General features: G+C 45.2%; 1 protein-coding gene across 3 annotated transcripts in view; it reads left to right on the forward strand.

Annotated features, from left to right (window-relative positions):
* ATXN7L1 (ataxin 7-like 1) overlaps positions 1–15,455 on the forward strand; it is a 219,869-nt gene that overhangs the window by 146,891 nt on the left and 57,523 nt on the right. Inside the window, exon 1 of one of the 3 annotated variants that reach the window (XM_008567931.1) lies at positions 10,530–10,636. The exons of the other annotated variants lie outside the window; for them this stretch is intronic. The gene's annotated coding sequence lies outside the window, so the exon portion shown is untranslated. Of the gene's footprint in view, positions 1–10,529; positions 10,637–15,455 lie in introns of those variants that run through there. 3 annotated transcript variants of the gene reach the window in all.

Here is a 15,455-nt window from a genome sequence, read left to right on the forward strand (position 1 = left end):
CCATTAAATCAGAGTGATAGATGGTGATTTCTGTACCTGTGCCCCCTCTCTCAGCACTTCAGCAGATTTTTCTCCTGGGGTGGTTTTAGAGCCTCTCTCCCTTTGTGATACAGATTCCCTTCAAGGTCACTTTGAGAAACTTAGAAATTCTCTGCAGGGGGTCATATTTGAAGGGTGTGAACACAGTGGAGATGGTAGCAATGGGAGGGTTGTTGGATTGTGGTTGCTCTTTTAAATCTAAGCAAAAGACAAGACCTAGTTCTTACCTAGAACCCTCAAGCCATTAGAGCTGTCCAGAATCAATGACTTTCCTGGTCCCTTGGTATGCCCCTGCAGACTGAGAAGGCAGCTCAGACTGCAGCCAGGGTTCAGAACCATTGCCCAGGACTTTCCCCATACCCCACTCATTCCTTATCAAGTTCTATTCTGATCTCTTGGTTCTGTGAGCCCAGCTTCTTAGCTGCCTTGACTTCTTCATGCAAGAAACCAATGCATCCTCCCTGCCCACAGGACATCCACTTCCTCCCACTGACAGGCCAGGGTCTGACAGTCCCGTTGCCTCGGTGTGCTCTCTCTGACTCCCGGGGCCTTGTCCCCTTAGAATCCAACCCACCTCCCAGTTTGTATGGGCTCTTTGGTCCCTTCTAAGATTCTTCTGTGCAAAATGAATCAAAAATAACCTCATCAGGAATCCCAGTATTCATGGTGGCTCTTACCTCTAGAGGTGTGTGGAAGTGTGCATTTTGTGGCTGTTGTAATAACTGGCATTGGCTGAGTCAGAGGTGCTAAATGCCCTGCAGTGCATGGGACAGTTCCACCCAATGAAGAATTATCCCACCTAAAATGCCATTTGTGTTCCTGCTGAGAAACACTGATAAGAACATAAAAAAATACCTAAATATTTACAAATGTACAGTAACATCAAAATAGCCACACTGCAGATTTCTTGGTTTATGCCCAAGAGTTTAGTGGGAGGAAATCACTAAACTGTTTTTATCTACACAGTGTGGTCAGAAACAATTACATTCTGAAGGGCTGGACTATGCTGGGAATTGTTTATTTCATTAGGCCACAGTCTCAGTATCTCTGATCGGGTCAGTTGTTGGTCTGCATCTCGGACCAGGTAACTTCTCAGCTTAGATGGACACCCCAGAGCTAGTGAGAGCTCCAGGAACTGCCTGTGCAGCCTGTCCCATGGGCACTGTCAGGGACAGTGCCTCAGAGGAGATGCCCATGGCTGGCACAGCATCAGTGAGTGGGAACTGACTGCATCTGGAATATCTCTTTAGAGGTATTTTTTCTATAACAAGCGAAGTAGCAGAGTACTCAGAATTAAATAGTCTATGGCCTCCCATAAAAACCAACTACAATGCTCTTAGGCTTAAAAAATAATTTTGAAGTCCAGTGGCTAAGAGAAATAATTAAGGGTAGCTAGCCCGCAGACCCCTGGAGACTGCTGCCTGCTGATCCCACATTTTCTCCTGCTTGACTGTGAATTGGCCAATTATTTCCTGATTCATTCATTCGTTATCTAACACCATTTGAGTGCCTGCTATGTACCAGTACAGAGAACAAGTCTCTAACTCAGGCTCCATATGGTGGAGTTGAGGAAGGAGACAAGTCCATTGGTCACTGCAGAGCCATGTATCAGGTGCCCAGTTGGAGGTGTGTTCTGTGTATCCTAGGAGCACAGAGAAGGGGACTGGAGGGAGACTCGGCAGAGGAACAGAGTGGCCAGATCTCCTGGGTATCCCACATGTGCTAAATGTGTGAACTGGGTCTTGAAAGAAAACAAGGAGTTAACCAAGGTGGAGAACGAAAGGGTAGACAAGCATTCCAGGGCAAGAACACTGTGCACCAAGTCTCAGAGGCATGAAACAAAAGGCTCTCAGTAGTCCAATGTGGCAGGCGGGAAGGGTGCCTGGGGGGAGGGGGTTGGAATGAGCCACAGCACTGGTGCCCTGGAGACAGGGGAGCTGTGACAGGTTCCTAGAGACTGCTTCTTCTGCAGCTCAAAGACATGAGAGGCCATTAGACATCCCTCAAGGCAACATGTCAATCAAAATAATTAAAAGTAAAAGAGCCGGAAAGCTGGCTTATGTATTCCAACATCCATCGAGTTTCCGCCCCCCCCCCCAAAAAAGCTTTTGATAAAACAAGATGAAGTGCCAGAAAGGTGTGTGTGCAATAGCATGGGATAAAGTGAGTAGAATAAAAGTAGTAAAAAAAAAAAAATCTGCAAAACTGAGTTTTTTCTAATTCAGACTGGGTTCAAGTCCGGGCTTTGCTAACTTAAGTTTTAACCTCTCTGGACCTTGGTTTTCTCATCCGAACATGGGAATGGTAATACCAATCTCATCACATTATTGCGATATAGACAACAGTAGGTTATGATCTGTGAGGATCAGTTATCATTAGTGGAATAAAGAACAATCACAGATTACAGTTAAATTAGATTCTAGAAAAGACAGAATTCTTACTCATTTATTTTATTCACCCAACAAAAGTATGTTACACACCTGATATGGATGGAATTGTGTCCCCCAAGTTTTATGTACTAGAAAGAAGCTTAACCCCCACTGACAATGTTAAGAGGGTGGGAAAGCCTATTATGGTAATTGAAAGGTGGGGCCTTGAAGAGGTGATTGGGTTGTGAAGACTGTGCCCCAGTGAATGGATTAATCCCTTGATGGTTTAATGGTGGTCATGGGCATGGTTCTGATGACTTTAAAAGGAGAGCTTGTGAGAAGCTCTCTCTCTGTACTCAAGCCGTCTGCCATGTGACACCCCGCACTGCTGTGTAGGGTCACTACCAACAAGGCCCTTACCAGATATGTTCCCTGGTCTATGGACTTCCCAGTCTCCAAAACTGTAAGCAATGAATATTTTCTTTATAAATTACCCAGTTTCAGGTATTTATGTTACAAGCAATGGAAACAAACTAGTAAAACACCTCTATGGACAGGCACTTTGTCAGACTTAGGGACTAGAGTAGTGAGTAAGACAGACCCTGCGCCTGCTTTCCTGAGGTTCGTAATCTGGTGAGGAGGAAAATGTGTTAAGGGAACCCTTCCTGAAATCTCCCCTCTTCAGATTCACCTAGTTTGTTGTGGGCCAACCTAGATGATAGCTCCCTTCATTTGTTTTTGGTAGAAAATCATTGCCAGCATAGAAGGTCATAGAAGATCGAGGTGGTGAGAGTTAGCTTCTCCCCCACAGCCTCTCTACCAGGTTAATGAATGTGGGTATTAAGCTGAATTCTGACACAGATACAGGCATTAATCAAACAAGCGTTTTTGAACAAGTAGGGACAAAACAGCAGATTCGGCCTGCTCAGTAAGTTTGATGGAGGCCTAGCCTTTGAGGTTTTCCAACCACACCTTGCATAGAAGGCTCGCTCGAGACAGCTGCAAGAATTTCCAGGGAGAGGAGGCCATTTCCCTGAATCAGCCTCATAAACTATCATAAATCAGCTGTCATAAACCATCCTGATTCCACAGCCAGACACAGGGCAGCCTTGAGTGTCATCCCTAAGGGTAAAGAAACAGACCCCACTGGGTTCAAATACCCTGTTTATGCAAGGGGAGAGTGTCTCTAAAGGTTTTGGCCAGGCCACAATGTCTTGAATACCTTAAATTTCACCAATAAAAGCCCTTTCTAGCATTCTTTATACTAAGTCACATGCTTCACCAATAAAACCCATTTTTTGAGTTCAGAATGTTGGTGAAAATGTGAGTAGCAGCAAAAGTTAAAGTAGCCACTTTGGGAGTGTTGCCCTCTTTGATTAATACCAGTCCAACCCAGACTTTGTATTCTTGATAGCATGGGAGCTGATGACCCTGAGAAGTAAGGCCTAGATTGTTCCATATACAGTAAAACACAGGTTATGCTTGAGAACTTTTTTAAAGTTTATTTTTATCTATATCTATTTTTTTATACTCTAGTACTTCATTTTTATTTATTTTCTAAGTTTTTTGTTTGTTTGTTTGGCAACTGGCCTGTACAGGGATCTGAACCCTTGACCTTGCTATTACAAGGCTATACTCTAACCAACTGAGCTAACTAGCCAGCTCCTATACTCTAGTACTTTAAAGTAAATTATAGACTTTGTAACTCTGTTTCATATCTCTTTCTATTCAAAAGTTGTGACTTCCAGTGTCTGTGCGTGCACGTGTGTGTGTGTGCGTGCGTGCGTGTGTGTGTGTGTGTATAAGGGGCTGGATTATATCTGAAGTGACCATAGGTCCTGGTTTGCCTGGAAAAGTTACAACATATATCGTTGGCCTGGAGCCCATCCATTTAGCACCCCCTTTTCCTTTCAAATTTGTCCAGTTAGGACAATCAAGTATGTGGTTTCTCTATTTCTAGAAAGAATGCAGTGATACAGAATGAAAAGAACAAACCCAGGAAAATCGGGTTTGGATCCTGTCTCTGGTTGCCTCACCTCGATAAATCTTAGTCTCCTCATCTGTAAACTGAGAATAATATACTCACCCACTCTCCCTAGTCAGTTTTTTGTGAGACACCAGTTATCCATGGATGTAAACGAACTCTGTAAAGACAGCAGCACTAACAAGAGCTAGGGATTATTCCCATTCTTAAACTGACATTGTTTTATGCTTGAATTAACTCCAGCTTGGGAGAAAATTAGCTTCAGAATATAGATCATGTGAACTCTTTGACTTGTCTTCCTATAGACTACAGAGGCCTGTAGCCTGCTTCTGCCAACAAAGTAACTAGCAAAGCCATCTGCCTGGAGTTTCTACGTCTCCTTCATCCCATCAGAGAAGAGAACATGACCATTAAAAGTAAAACCATAAGCCAGTCTTTTGCCTTAAAATGCATAAATGTAAAAATTTTCCAATAAAGGTTCAAATTTACCCTTTCTCATGTGAGTAGAACTCTTTTGAAAGTTTGAGAAGACATGAGGATGGGGTGGGTGCAAATAGGAGTGGTGCCCCAAACAGAGGTACTGTTTTGCGTAGTAACATAGAATTTTATTTTTTCCAAAGTGAAAATTGCTTTCGTTCTTATTATAAAAGGAATGTATTGTAAAAACCACTAAAATTTCAGAAAATATAAAAAAGTAAAATATATACTTTGGTGTAAAACTTTCCCATCTTTTTTCTATGCATATGAGTTTATGTGTTGTACATATGTATCCATATGCATATATTTAATATTTTAAAAAATAAAAGTGGAATTCTATTATAGACATTGCTTTGAAACCTGCATTTTTTTTTCATCTAAAATTATCATGGATACATTTCAGTAAATATAGACCTGCATCATCATTTTTAGAGCTTTCCAGCATTCCACTGAATGGATGTGCCAATTATTTACTTAACTAGTGCCTGATTGCTTGTTATTTAGGTTGCTTTGGGCTACAGTGTCTACCCCTTTTGCTGTAATTTTTAAAAATCAGTATATCTACCACACATGCATGCACACGCACACATGCATACAAACTCGACACATTTTTCAAAATACTGCCAGAAGTTTCGTATATCAATTAGTTTGTCTTTTTTGCATTTATGGGTCAAAGTATAGATTAGGAAGAGCTATAGATAATAGGGCAAAGGGCAGCTCAGTATGGAGAGCCAAGATATTGCATCTTTCCAAACTGCCTGAAGCAGGGAAAATGACTTTAGGAATAACCTGCTCATACGCAGGAGCCTGATATGGGCATTCACAAAACCATATTGCTGCTGGGAGCCTTTGTCATTGAAATACTCCTTTCAAAAAAGAAAAACTCATGTGCACGTGCAGGTATTTACAAGTGGCACATTCAAGAACACCTCAGTTTCATGACCTCTGCCATTGAGTAAAGCTGCTTGGGAACCCAGCCAGGATCCCTGCGGGGCTTGGAGAGGCACTGAGTCACTGCACCTTAGCTCCACACCATGGTCGCAGGGACACCTTTGGGCTTTTTTTGAGAAACCATTTACACTCAGTTTGTACATCATACTAGCAAGCTTAAGGTCTGATTTCCAAATCTGGGAAATGAGAACTCTAAGAAGGACTGTGTAGGCAGGACCTGACGGTCAAAAGAAGCAACACCAGACAGCAGGAAAATTAAAGTAAAAGGCAGAAAGTGGGGAAGCCGAAGCTCATTTTGTGCAGGGACAAGTAGCCCTGCAGGCTTTCTCAGTGTTTGCAAACTGCGGGTACCAACCCATGAGGATGGGGCAGTCAATGTAGTGAGTCCTGACCAACATTTTAAACAAGGAAAGAGAAGAGAAGTGGGGCGGGGGGGAGCAGGGAGGGGAGAGAAGGGAAAAGAAAAGAGTGTTCTTGTATTATCCTTTGGAACTTCTATCTGTATATGTGTGTGCATACTAGGACGCAGTGTAAAATTCATTTCTTAAGGTAGATCAGAGTTAAAAAGTTTGAAACCTACACTTGTAGGCCCTGAAGTCATCAGTTTTACATTAATGAATGCCCTAACACTGACCTTGAATTATCGAAAAAGAATCAAATAGTGTTCAAAGTATTGTAAGAAGACAAAGTACAGTGACTGAAGATCTTTTGGAAAGATTCCTGTTACACAGTGGCGACAATTTTTTTTGAAGATTTGACATTTTGAATGGAAAGCCTTTCTACCTTCTCTCTCACTTGAACCACAACACCTTTTTAAAAACACAAATTTGACTAGAAGCCGAGGGCAAAAGTGAAGAGTGTCGAGGCAGGACTGCAGCCAATAGTGGCCACAGCTGCTAATGTGCTTCTCTTGTCTCTCCGTCTCCTGACAGCCCAGGCCTCCATCCTGTGTTGTCTTCATTCCCTTTGGGGCCAGCTTTCCACATACCCAGAACATGTTCAAAAGCCCATACTGGCCCCTGACCAGCCTCCTCTTCTGTGGGTGTGCTGTGAGACAGCTGCCTTCTCTCAGCAGGAGTATCAATGCCCAGAGCGTGGCCCAGGGCTGCAGCTTTGTCCCCATCCATGCGGTCATCCTCAAGAGCTGGATGTCCCGTGCTTACTAGCATTCCCCAAACCACCTTATCTGTTTGCATTGGCAAAGAAGTATTTATCCAGTCTGTGCTGGAACTACCTCTGTTAAGCATACCAGTACTAACTACTTGTTAGTACCAATTTCTGCTAATATTCCATATCCCTCTGTGAGCCTACTTTTTCTAATTTGATTTACTAGTTTGGTGGCCATGTCTCATGGATTTTCAGAAGTTCTGATTTTAAATAGCCTACCATGTCCTCCCTAAATATGCCGGTGTTTGTCAAATCGTGTGTCCTAGTTTAGGGGTTTTAAAAAATGGTCTCTATGTTCAGAGGTGTCACAGGTTGTGCAGAAATATTCCACTCACTTTGTATCTTGTAAGTCAATGAGTTTTCCTGCCAAGACTGCTCTGATTTACCTAATGCCCATATTCTTGCAGGCAGCATGGATGCAAATGTCATGTCGTTACCAAAACAACCTCAAAATAACCCCCTTCAGAGTGAGTGTTTACAAGCAGGGAGAGGCACAACACATACATCCCTCTAACCACAGAGCATTTCTAATCAACAGGAACACATAGGTTTCATTAGTCTTATGACCTAGGCTGCTTTAGTGACATTCAATATAAAATCCATCTTGACACCCAACTTCCTGGCCCTTGGTTCTGTTTTTCTGTGTTGTGTTTTCAGACAGAAAGAAGGAGGAGAGGTAGATTCATAAAGGAGTGGCAAAACATTCTAGAGCTTTCTAATCATCACCTCCTGACTGGCTCCCCTCCTGCATTCTACATTCAGCATCTCTGGTCATGACCTTGAGTCTTCAGTTCATGACAAATATCTCCATTCACCCCACTAACCTCCTAGTCCTCTGTAGTAAGTCACCACCATGTCCCCCAGAGAAAATGCCCAAAACCTGCAATAAACCTGCTCAAGTATATCAAATAATAATAATATCAAGCTGCAAGTGTGTCCACTTGGCACAGGAAAGGGAACATGACAGTAGGTACCTTCATTTGGTCCAGTATTTTCAGTGACCTCTGTTGCAGAAAACTCAGCAAAGGCCTAAGCCTGGAACGCATGTTGGAGAAGGTATCCACCAAACCACGTGCTAAGCCAGACCCCTTCTACTTGCAGGACTGTGCACCTTGGGCATGCACGCTACGTAATGTACAGCTTGGCTGGTCTGCTGGGACCTTCCGCTCCTGATGCTTCTTAGACTAGGATAGGGTGAGGAGCCAAGGGTCCGCATGTGGGTGAACTGATCAAACCAACAAAGGACAGGGTGCAAACTGGGTGGAGATGGTTGTTTTCTGTTGAAATAGTAGCTGTAGGGTGCAGATGTCCGAAGCTTACCCCACAGTATGGAGAGGAACCCTTTTGTGTGAGGTATTTGTAATCTGTGAACTGCTACAGAAAAGCCATGCAGGCAGGAAGTGTTGAGAAAATCAAGGGAGATGTTGTGCTTTTATAATTAAACAAGGTTACTGGCCTTTTTAGTTCTATCATTCTGTTTTCTGGAAACACAATAGGGACAAGCAAAGAGGGCTTGGCCAGGAGCTGGGAGGCGTGGTGCTGTCTATATGGTTTGCAGCATGTCCCTAGCCAAATCACACAGCCTCTCTAAATCTCAGTTCACTTGAAAAGGGAGTAATAAAGCCCACCACTTTTAAAGTGCTTCTTGGGGCTGAGACCCAGGATTGGACATCAGAAAGCTTTTCTGGGTGCGTGAACTTGGGAAAGTCACAAGGTTTCTCTGAGCCTCCGTTTTCCTCCTTCATAAAAAGGGGATGATAATAGCAGCCCTTCCCATCTCGCAGGATGTTTCTGAGGATCAAATAACGTAATGTGCTTGGAAGCAGGGATCACAAAAATCCTGTGGCTGCTTTAACGAGTCAGTTGCCAACCCTGAGGCCAGACCTGGTTGAAGACACTTCTGGGGATCTGAACTTTCTCCCTCGTGAGTCCCTTCTGCCACCCCGCTCACCCCACCCCGGACTTCCCCCATTCCTTCCCTTGTCACGGATGCTGTAAGTTGCCTTTGCTCTTCTCCGTGATCTGTCAGGCAACTGCTGCGTTTCACTCCAGGGTGGCTCCATTTCAGATCCCAGTGAAACAATTTCTATATATAGTTTGTAATAAAATGTGGGTTCCTTTGGGAGGAGAGGAGGAGCCACCACGTGGATTCCTGTTCACCATCATGGTACTGGTGACCCCCAAAACCAGAGGAACGATATTTACTCTCCAGAATAAACATGAACGTGGCCCACGGTTACAGTGGCTTTTACAAAGAACTCATTTCTACTCACTCATCACTTTCCCCAAAACCTGTGGAGTGGGGACAGGGCAACGCTTTATTCTTCAAATCAGATAGGTGATTGAGAGATAGATATATAGATAGATATGTGGGGGGGGGGGTAGAGAGAGAGAGACTGAGATTTGGGGGGTCAGGCATTAGGTTTCAGTCTACTCAGCAATTTAAATTTTCTCACTGTTACATCTACACCCCAGTTCTCTTGGAATTCGGTTTTCTCAAGTCCCCAGGTAACTCTAAAATTTAATCTGGTTCCTTGTCTTGGTCCTAAAATGAAATACTGCTTGATGCATTTTGGGGAAGAAATGGAAAACCTTGTTAAATAAGCAATTTAAATGTTTCTTTTTATCTTATTTTGCCTGGTAAAAAGATTTTATTCACTGTCCCCAGTAGGACATCATAGATAAGGTAGTCCCCATTAGCCCAAAAATTAAAAGCGGAGCCTTTCCCAGTACCTGTCTGGCGTGGCCAGCAACAACCCAGGGTCACTGTCCTCTACCCCCCCCTCCAGCTCCTGTTGGCTTCCTGTGTCTCAGTGGCCTTACTGCACAGAGCAGGGAACTTGGAAGTCCCTTTCTTTCCTCTTGAAAAACTCATTCAGCACACCCCTTATTTCCCCTGTGGGATTTACCAACTTCCAAATTCCAGTGCTTCTGCCGTCACCCCCACATGTGTATCAAGGCCTCAGCATTTGGAAAATCTCTTCAGTCAGTTTCTAAGTAAAAGATGCTTCAAGAAAGCACCCAGTTCCTTCTGCTAATAACCACAGCGTGTCATGTGACACCCACCCCGCCCCCACCAATTTTCTCCAAAAACCACCCACCCACCCCACCGATAAAGTAGTGTGACGTCTGTCCTTCATCTGCCAATGTCTACATTTCCTTCAAGGTGCTAATCTTTTGCTTTTGTTATTTAAGTTCTCTTTTATTCTTAATTGTTACCCAATTGCTCTGGGGCTTGCATAAACAGTTAACAAAACACTCGCACGAGGCAGCCGTTTCGCTTTCCGTGCTTGTTGTTCTTGGCACAGGGTCAGTTCTGTGAACTTCTGGTGTCCAACTGGTAGGACCTGAAACTCTGTGTTTAACAAGTGCCTGTAGTCAAAACAGTTGGCGTGTGCAAGCTCGGATAGCTGGTAGTGACTGTGGCTCGTCAGCCGTCAGGTCGTGCACCGTGCAGAATACCGAATCACGTTGCTCTGTTTTGGGGCTGGGCTTTTGTTGTTGTTTAGTTGTTGCCATTTTTTTTTTCTTTCTTTTTTTTTTTTTTTGCGATGGCATTCGTGCTAATGTGGATTGCTTCAGGTTCCAAAAGTACAACATGTTTACAGTCGTCGTAGCATCAGATTAAGTTGGCAGCCTGAGTCTCTCTGTAAGTGGTTTTAGTTTACATTTCTTCTTCTAGCAGGATGTTGTGCATAATTTTGCTGATCCTGGGTTATTTATAGACTTTTTTGAAGAAACGGGGATGCATGAGAGTTTCTGTTCCAACTGTGGAAAGTGAAATCGTTTCTGCATTTAGAGAAACGGCAGTGCGTGTGCAGCGGGGGACTGTTTTGGCTCTTGAAAATTAATTTCTCTGCGAGTTCACTTGATAACGTTCTGGAGCATACTCTCCAGCCTCGGAGATCAGATACTCTGATAATTGTCTCTGGACGTGTTGTTTTCCTTTGGTCGGTCACAAACGGAGCAAAATGAAAGTAATGATGCCATTTCCTCTGGGGCGCTCCGCGAGGGTGGATGCAGTGATTGGGTATTGTTTCAAACATCTGAAATGGGTTTGCAGTGGTTGTTTTGTCAAACTCTCAGGAGCAGTGTCATGTGGCGGCTCGAAGCCTGCCCAGGAGCCAGTCAGCAGGACTCAAGAGTCATGGGGGGCGGGGGAGGAGGAAGGATGGCTGCAGGGAAGTTAGTGTGCTTTAAAGTTTGTTCCCACCTAAATGACAGTGATACTCAGATGCTTATGATATTAAACAGTGATAATCAGCTGCAAGATGGCATACCAGCTAATGCCTGTCCATGTGATTTTTCTGGCCTGGCGGTAGCATCCTTGGGGCCCCCTGTGCGTGTTTGAATGAGAACTAAAGCTGGGCACATTTGAAAACACTAAGCCAGAATTAGCACTCTATAAAAGGGTTTCCCATAATATTTACTAGAACAGTTGGCTAAAAATTGCTCTGCTTTGCCCACTGAATGGCTGCGTAATTAAATCAGCCCTTGATAGCGTACCTTGAGCACCTCCCATCTCTGAATCTGCTGCTCCCGGAATTTGCATGGGTAAGTAGTGCGTTCATCAGCGTAACGAGCATGGAGTCCCAGTCTAATGGTCCAGGAGAACGTTGTAAATGAGACACTTCATTGTGCCTCGGGTTAAATATTTTAAACCAAACAAATCGAAAAGGAGAGAGAAAGCGATAAACATCGTTTAGGTCGCGTGAAAGGCCTTCTGAGGAGGGAGTCTGCTTTGATCCAAGCATCACCAGCTCACACAAATGAGAATGGACAGTTGAAACGGAAATTTCCAAGGTAGTAAGTGTGACCATGAGGCCGAGACTTGTAGTTATAACGCTAGGTGCTGCCAAGAGCAGATTTCCCCTTCTCCTGCATGTTTGTCTCATCCATATGAAACTGTAATTTTTTTTTTTTTTTTGTCTCCTCTAACCTTGCAGAGAATAATGATGAGGCCGTCTTGCTCTCAGTCTTTTACCGTTCAGAGTGTGCCCTGTGCTTTCTCACGCTAGCCCCCCTGGGCTGGCGGAAGTCAAGTCAAGCCCTTTGGGCCTTATAGAAAAAGCCAGAGCTCAGCCCAACACTGTCAGCAGACCCGCACCTTCTCATCACCCTGTCCACACTGGGTGAACTGGCTGCAGTGTGATGCTTTGTTCTGATCTGATTCAAAGCTGTGCCGGTGCACGGGGCCCCCGTTCTGCCTCCCCTTCCCTGGTCCAGTCTGTTTGATTGGGACAGGGGGGACTTGAGGCCCATCGTCTGAAGGCCTCAGGTTTGAAGCGTGTGTTGTTTGTGTACATCTCAGCTAGCAATGATTATGGGGCTCCCACCCTGCTGCGTAAATAACCTCATGGCCAGAGTGAATGAGCAGGCCCAAAAGGGACCTAGAGTACAGGCCTTTCTGTTGGAGCTGCGAGGGATGGCAGGGAATGCTGTCAGGCTTTTGCATTTGAAATGGCCAATCCCACCCACCCTGCCATCCTTGGGAAAATGAAGGTGCCCTGTGAGCTCTGTCTCCTAGAGCATGTCACGCCTCCCAGCCCCTCCAGACATTGACGCGCCAATACGCATGAAGCACCTTTGATTCCTCCTGCCAGCCTGGAGAGAGCTCAGTAACACATCTGCTGTTTGATTGTCATTGATCTGGTGTGTCTGGGCCCCTTAGCAGCAGTGAGCGTTTGTGAGTCCACCTCCCCTCTTGGTTCCCGAGGGTTAGTTCCCCGCACTCAGTAGGAAGCCCAGGTTCTGGCAGGGTCCAGGAGTCCGAGGGAGGACCAAGGCATCCAAGCTGAACCTGGAGATGGGGTGAAATCCTGGCCCAAGACAGCGCTGGGTCAGATGACTTTTCAACCCTGAGAGAGTCTGCTGATGGCCACCTCGCTTGGCCATTAGTCCACTCACCCCCAAGGTCTTATCTTTTTCTGAAACAACAACAGTGACATATAGACTAATCAGAACCAGTAATCAGATTACTCTTTGGATAAGAGGCCAGACAAGAAGGTAAGCTGATAAAAGGAGCTGGTTACTCCCAGGCTGTGGCCTGGAGTCACACTGTTCCAGATGAGCTACTTTAAAAACCTGCTCTGTGTACTTGTGGGCTACCTCAGCCTCAGGACTCCAGCGGGGGCAGGACTTGCCAGTCAGCAGGGATCAGGAGATTGACCCCACCTCGACCCGGCAGGAAGATACATTTGAGCTGAGATAAGTCAGAGGTTAGAGTTTCTTGTCTCCCCCGCCCGCTCCATACCATGCTTTCTCTCCCTGAATTGGTGAACATGAACGGTTTGGGGGTAAACCAATTGTATTAGTTTGCCAGGGCTGTCATAACAAAATAAAACAGACCAGGTAGCTTCAACAACAGAATATTTTCTCACAGTTCTAGAAAATGAAGTCCAAGATGAAGGTGCTGGTGTGGCTGGTTTCATCTGAGACCTCTTCTTGGCCGCCCTCTTGCCGTCCTTGATGTGGTCATCTCTCTGTGCACTTGTGCTCCCAGTGTCTCTAAGGACACCCATCACTTATTGGGGTAGGACCCCATCCCAGTGGCCTCATTTTACCATAATCACTTCTTCAAAGTCCTTATCTGCAAAGAGGGTTACGTTCTGAAGTACAGGGGGGTTAGGACTTCAACGTGTGGATTTGGGGGGAGCACAGTTCAGGCATGAGACACCAATCAACTAAGCCCGGCCCTGCCTCAGCTCCACTGGGTAGCAGCATCAGAGTGCCACGGGAACTGCCATGATGCAGAGATTCATCCGGGGGCTCGTTGCCACGTGTGTGGTGTGTAGAACCAGGCACCATCTCTCCATGTGGGAGCGTAGTCAAAGGAAACATGGTGGGAGGAAGATAGGAACGTGTTTTAAAGTCACAGGAAAAAAGTTGCATGCCTGTGAAAGTCCAAGTTAGCTTTCGTGTGTCCTGTGATGATTTTTAGTGACTTCAGCAGCCCACCTGTCTTCAGGGAGACTGTCGCAGGGGTAGGTTGAGTGGGAGTAGCTTGTGAACCAGTAGGCTTCAGAAATTATCTGACAGGAATTGTTAGCTTCCCTTCCGGGCCTCTTCCTCCCAGCACCTTTCCGGGCAAACTCCCTGATCTGTTAATAGACTCACTGGCGTAATCCTCTCAGTGTCTTGCCAACAATTACATGTACAGGGTACTTCAAAAAGTTCATGGGAACTCACGTTATCTTTCAATTCTATTTTTCCACGAGCTTTTTGAAGTACTCTCGTGTGTGTGTGTGTATGTTTTTTTTTTTTTTTTTTTTTTATCTGCCCTCAGTGTTCATTTCCCCTGGAAGTTGGGAAACCGACCTAAGATGGTCTAGGAAAGAACTTATCTATGCCAGTGATTGCCTCCTATTTTAACTGCTGCTCCTAACCAGGGTATGTGGTTGCAGCGCCCGTGCCCGTTCTGTCTCCCTCCTCCCATGCTGTGGGAGAGCTTTGACCCTTAGACGCTAGGGGCCCACAGGTGGCCTCTCACAGTGCTTTGCAAAATGTTTCCAAGACCTTTTCTTAGTGAAGACCATTTCTTCCCTGAGGACATGAACGTACTCAGCTGAGATGAGAACAGGGTTTCTGGGTCCTGCCCTGAGAATGTCAGAGCCAAAAGCCTGGTATTCTCAGAAACTGCCATCCAGGATGGGAGCCCAGGCATTAGCTGAGGTCAAGCCAGAGAGGAGCTCAGAGCAGCTCTCCTGGCCCTTTGTCACCTGCCAGGTCCCTGCTGCCCATTATGTAGGCCTTAGACTCAGCAAAGAGACGATGGAGAGACCATGTGTCCTGCAGGCGAGGGGCCCATCTGTGGGCGTGGTAGGAAGACACTTTCTTCGTAAGCCAGCCTTGGCTCTGGTGTGAGATGAGAGAGTAGATCAGGAATCTTTTCCACCACAGCAGTCAGCTACTCTGTGCTGCAAGACCTGCTCCTCTGGCAGCCTGAGAACATCTGTAGGTTCCTCCTTGGCTTAACAGCAGGCTTCTGCCAATGGAAAGGTTGTATCTTTCAGTTATTTATAACAGTAATAATCTTAACAGTTCTTTCATGTTTGCATAGCCTGAGTCAATTTTTAAAACTCTTTTATATACCTGGTCTCATTGACTCCTCCTTGCAGCCCTCGAGGGGCAGGTACTGTTAACTCAGAGCATGGAAATTCTGCAAGGAAAGACAGGATTCAGACTCCAGCTCTTGGATACCAGTGCTCCTTCCATTGGTTTCAGCTGCCTAATGTCTGTATTTGGTAGGAGGATAGTTTGGGAATTGAAAAACCATTGTTATTATCATCACCATCATTATTATATTCCTTGTCAGTAATAAAGGCAATGTTTGATTGCTCACATGTGCAATGCCCTGCTCTGAGAGCCTTACATTTAATCTTCACAACCACCAGTAAGAGGAGGGCTACTGTTATCCCCATTTGTCAGAGTTACCCATGAGATCCTTCCCAGGGACATGAAGAAATGTG

This window comes from Galeopterus variegatus, unplaced genomic scaffold, assembly GCF_000696425.1.
Source record: "Galeopterus variegatus unplaced genomic scaffold, G_variegatus-3.0.2 Scaffold20, whole genome shotgun sequence".
Taxonomy (NCBI): Eukaryota; Metazoa; Chordata; class Mammalia; order Dermoptera; family Cynocephalidae; genus Galeopterus; species Galeopterus variegatus.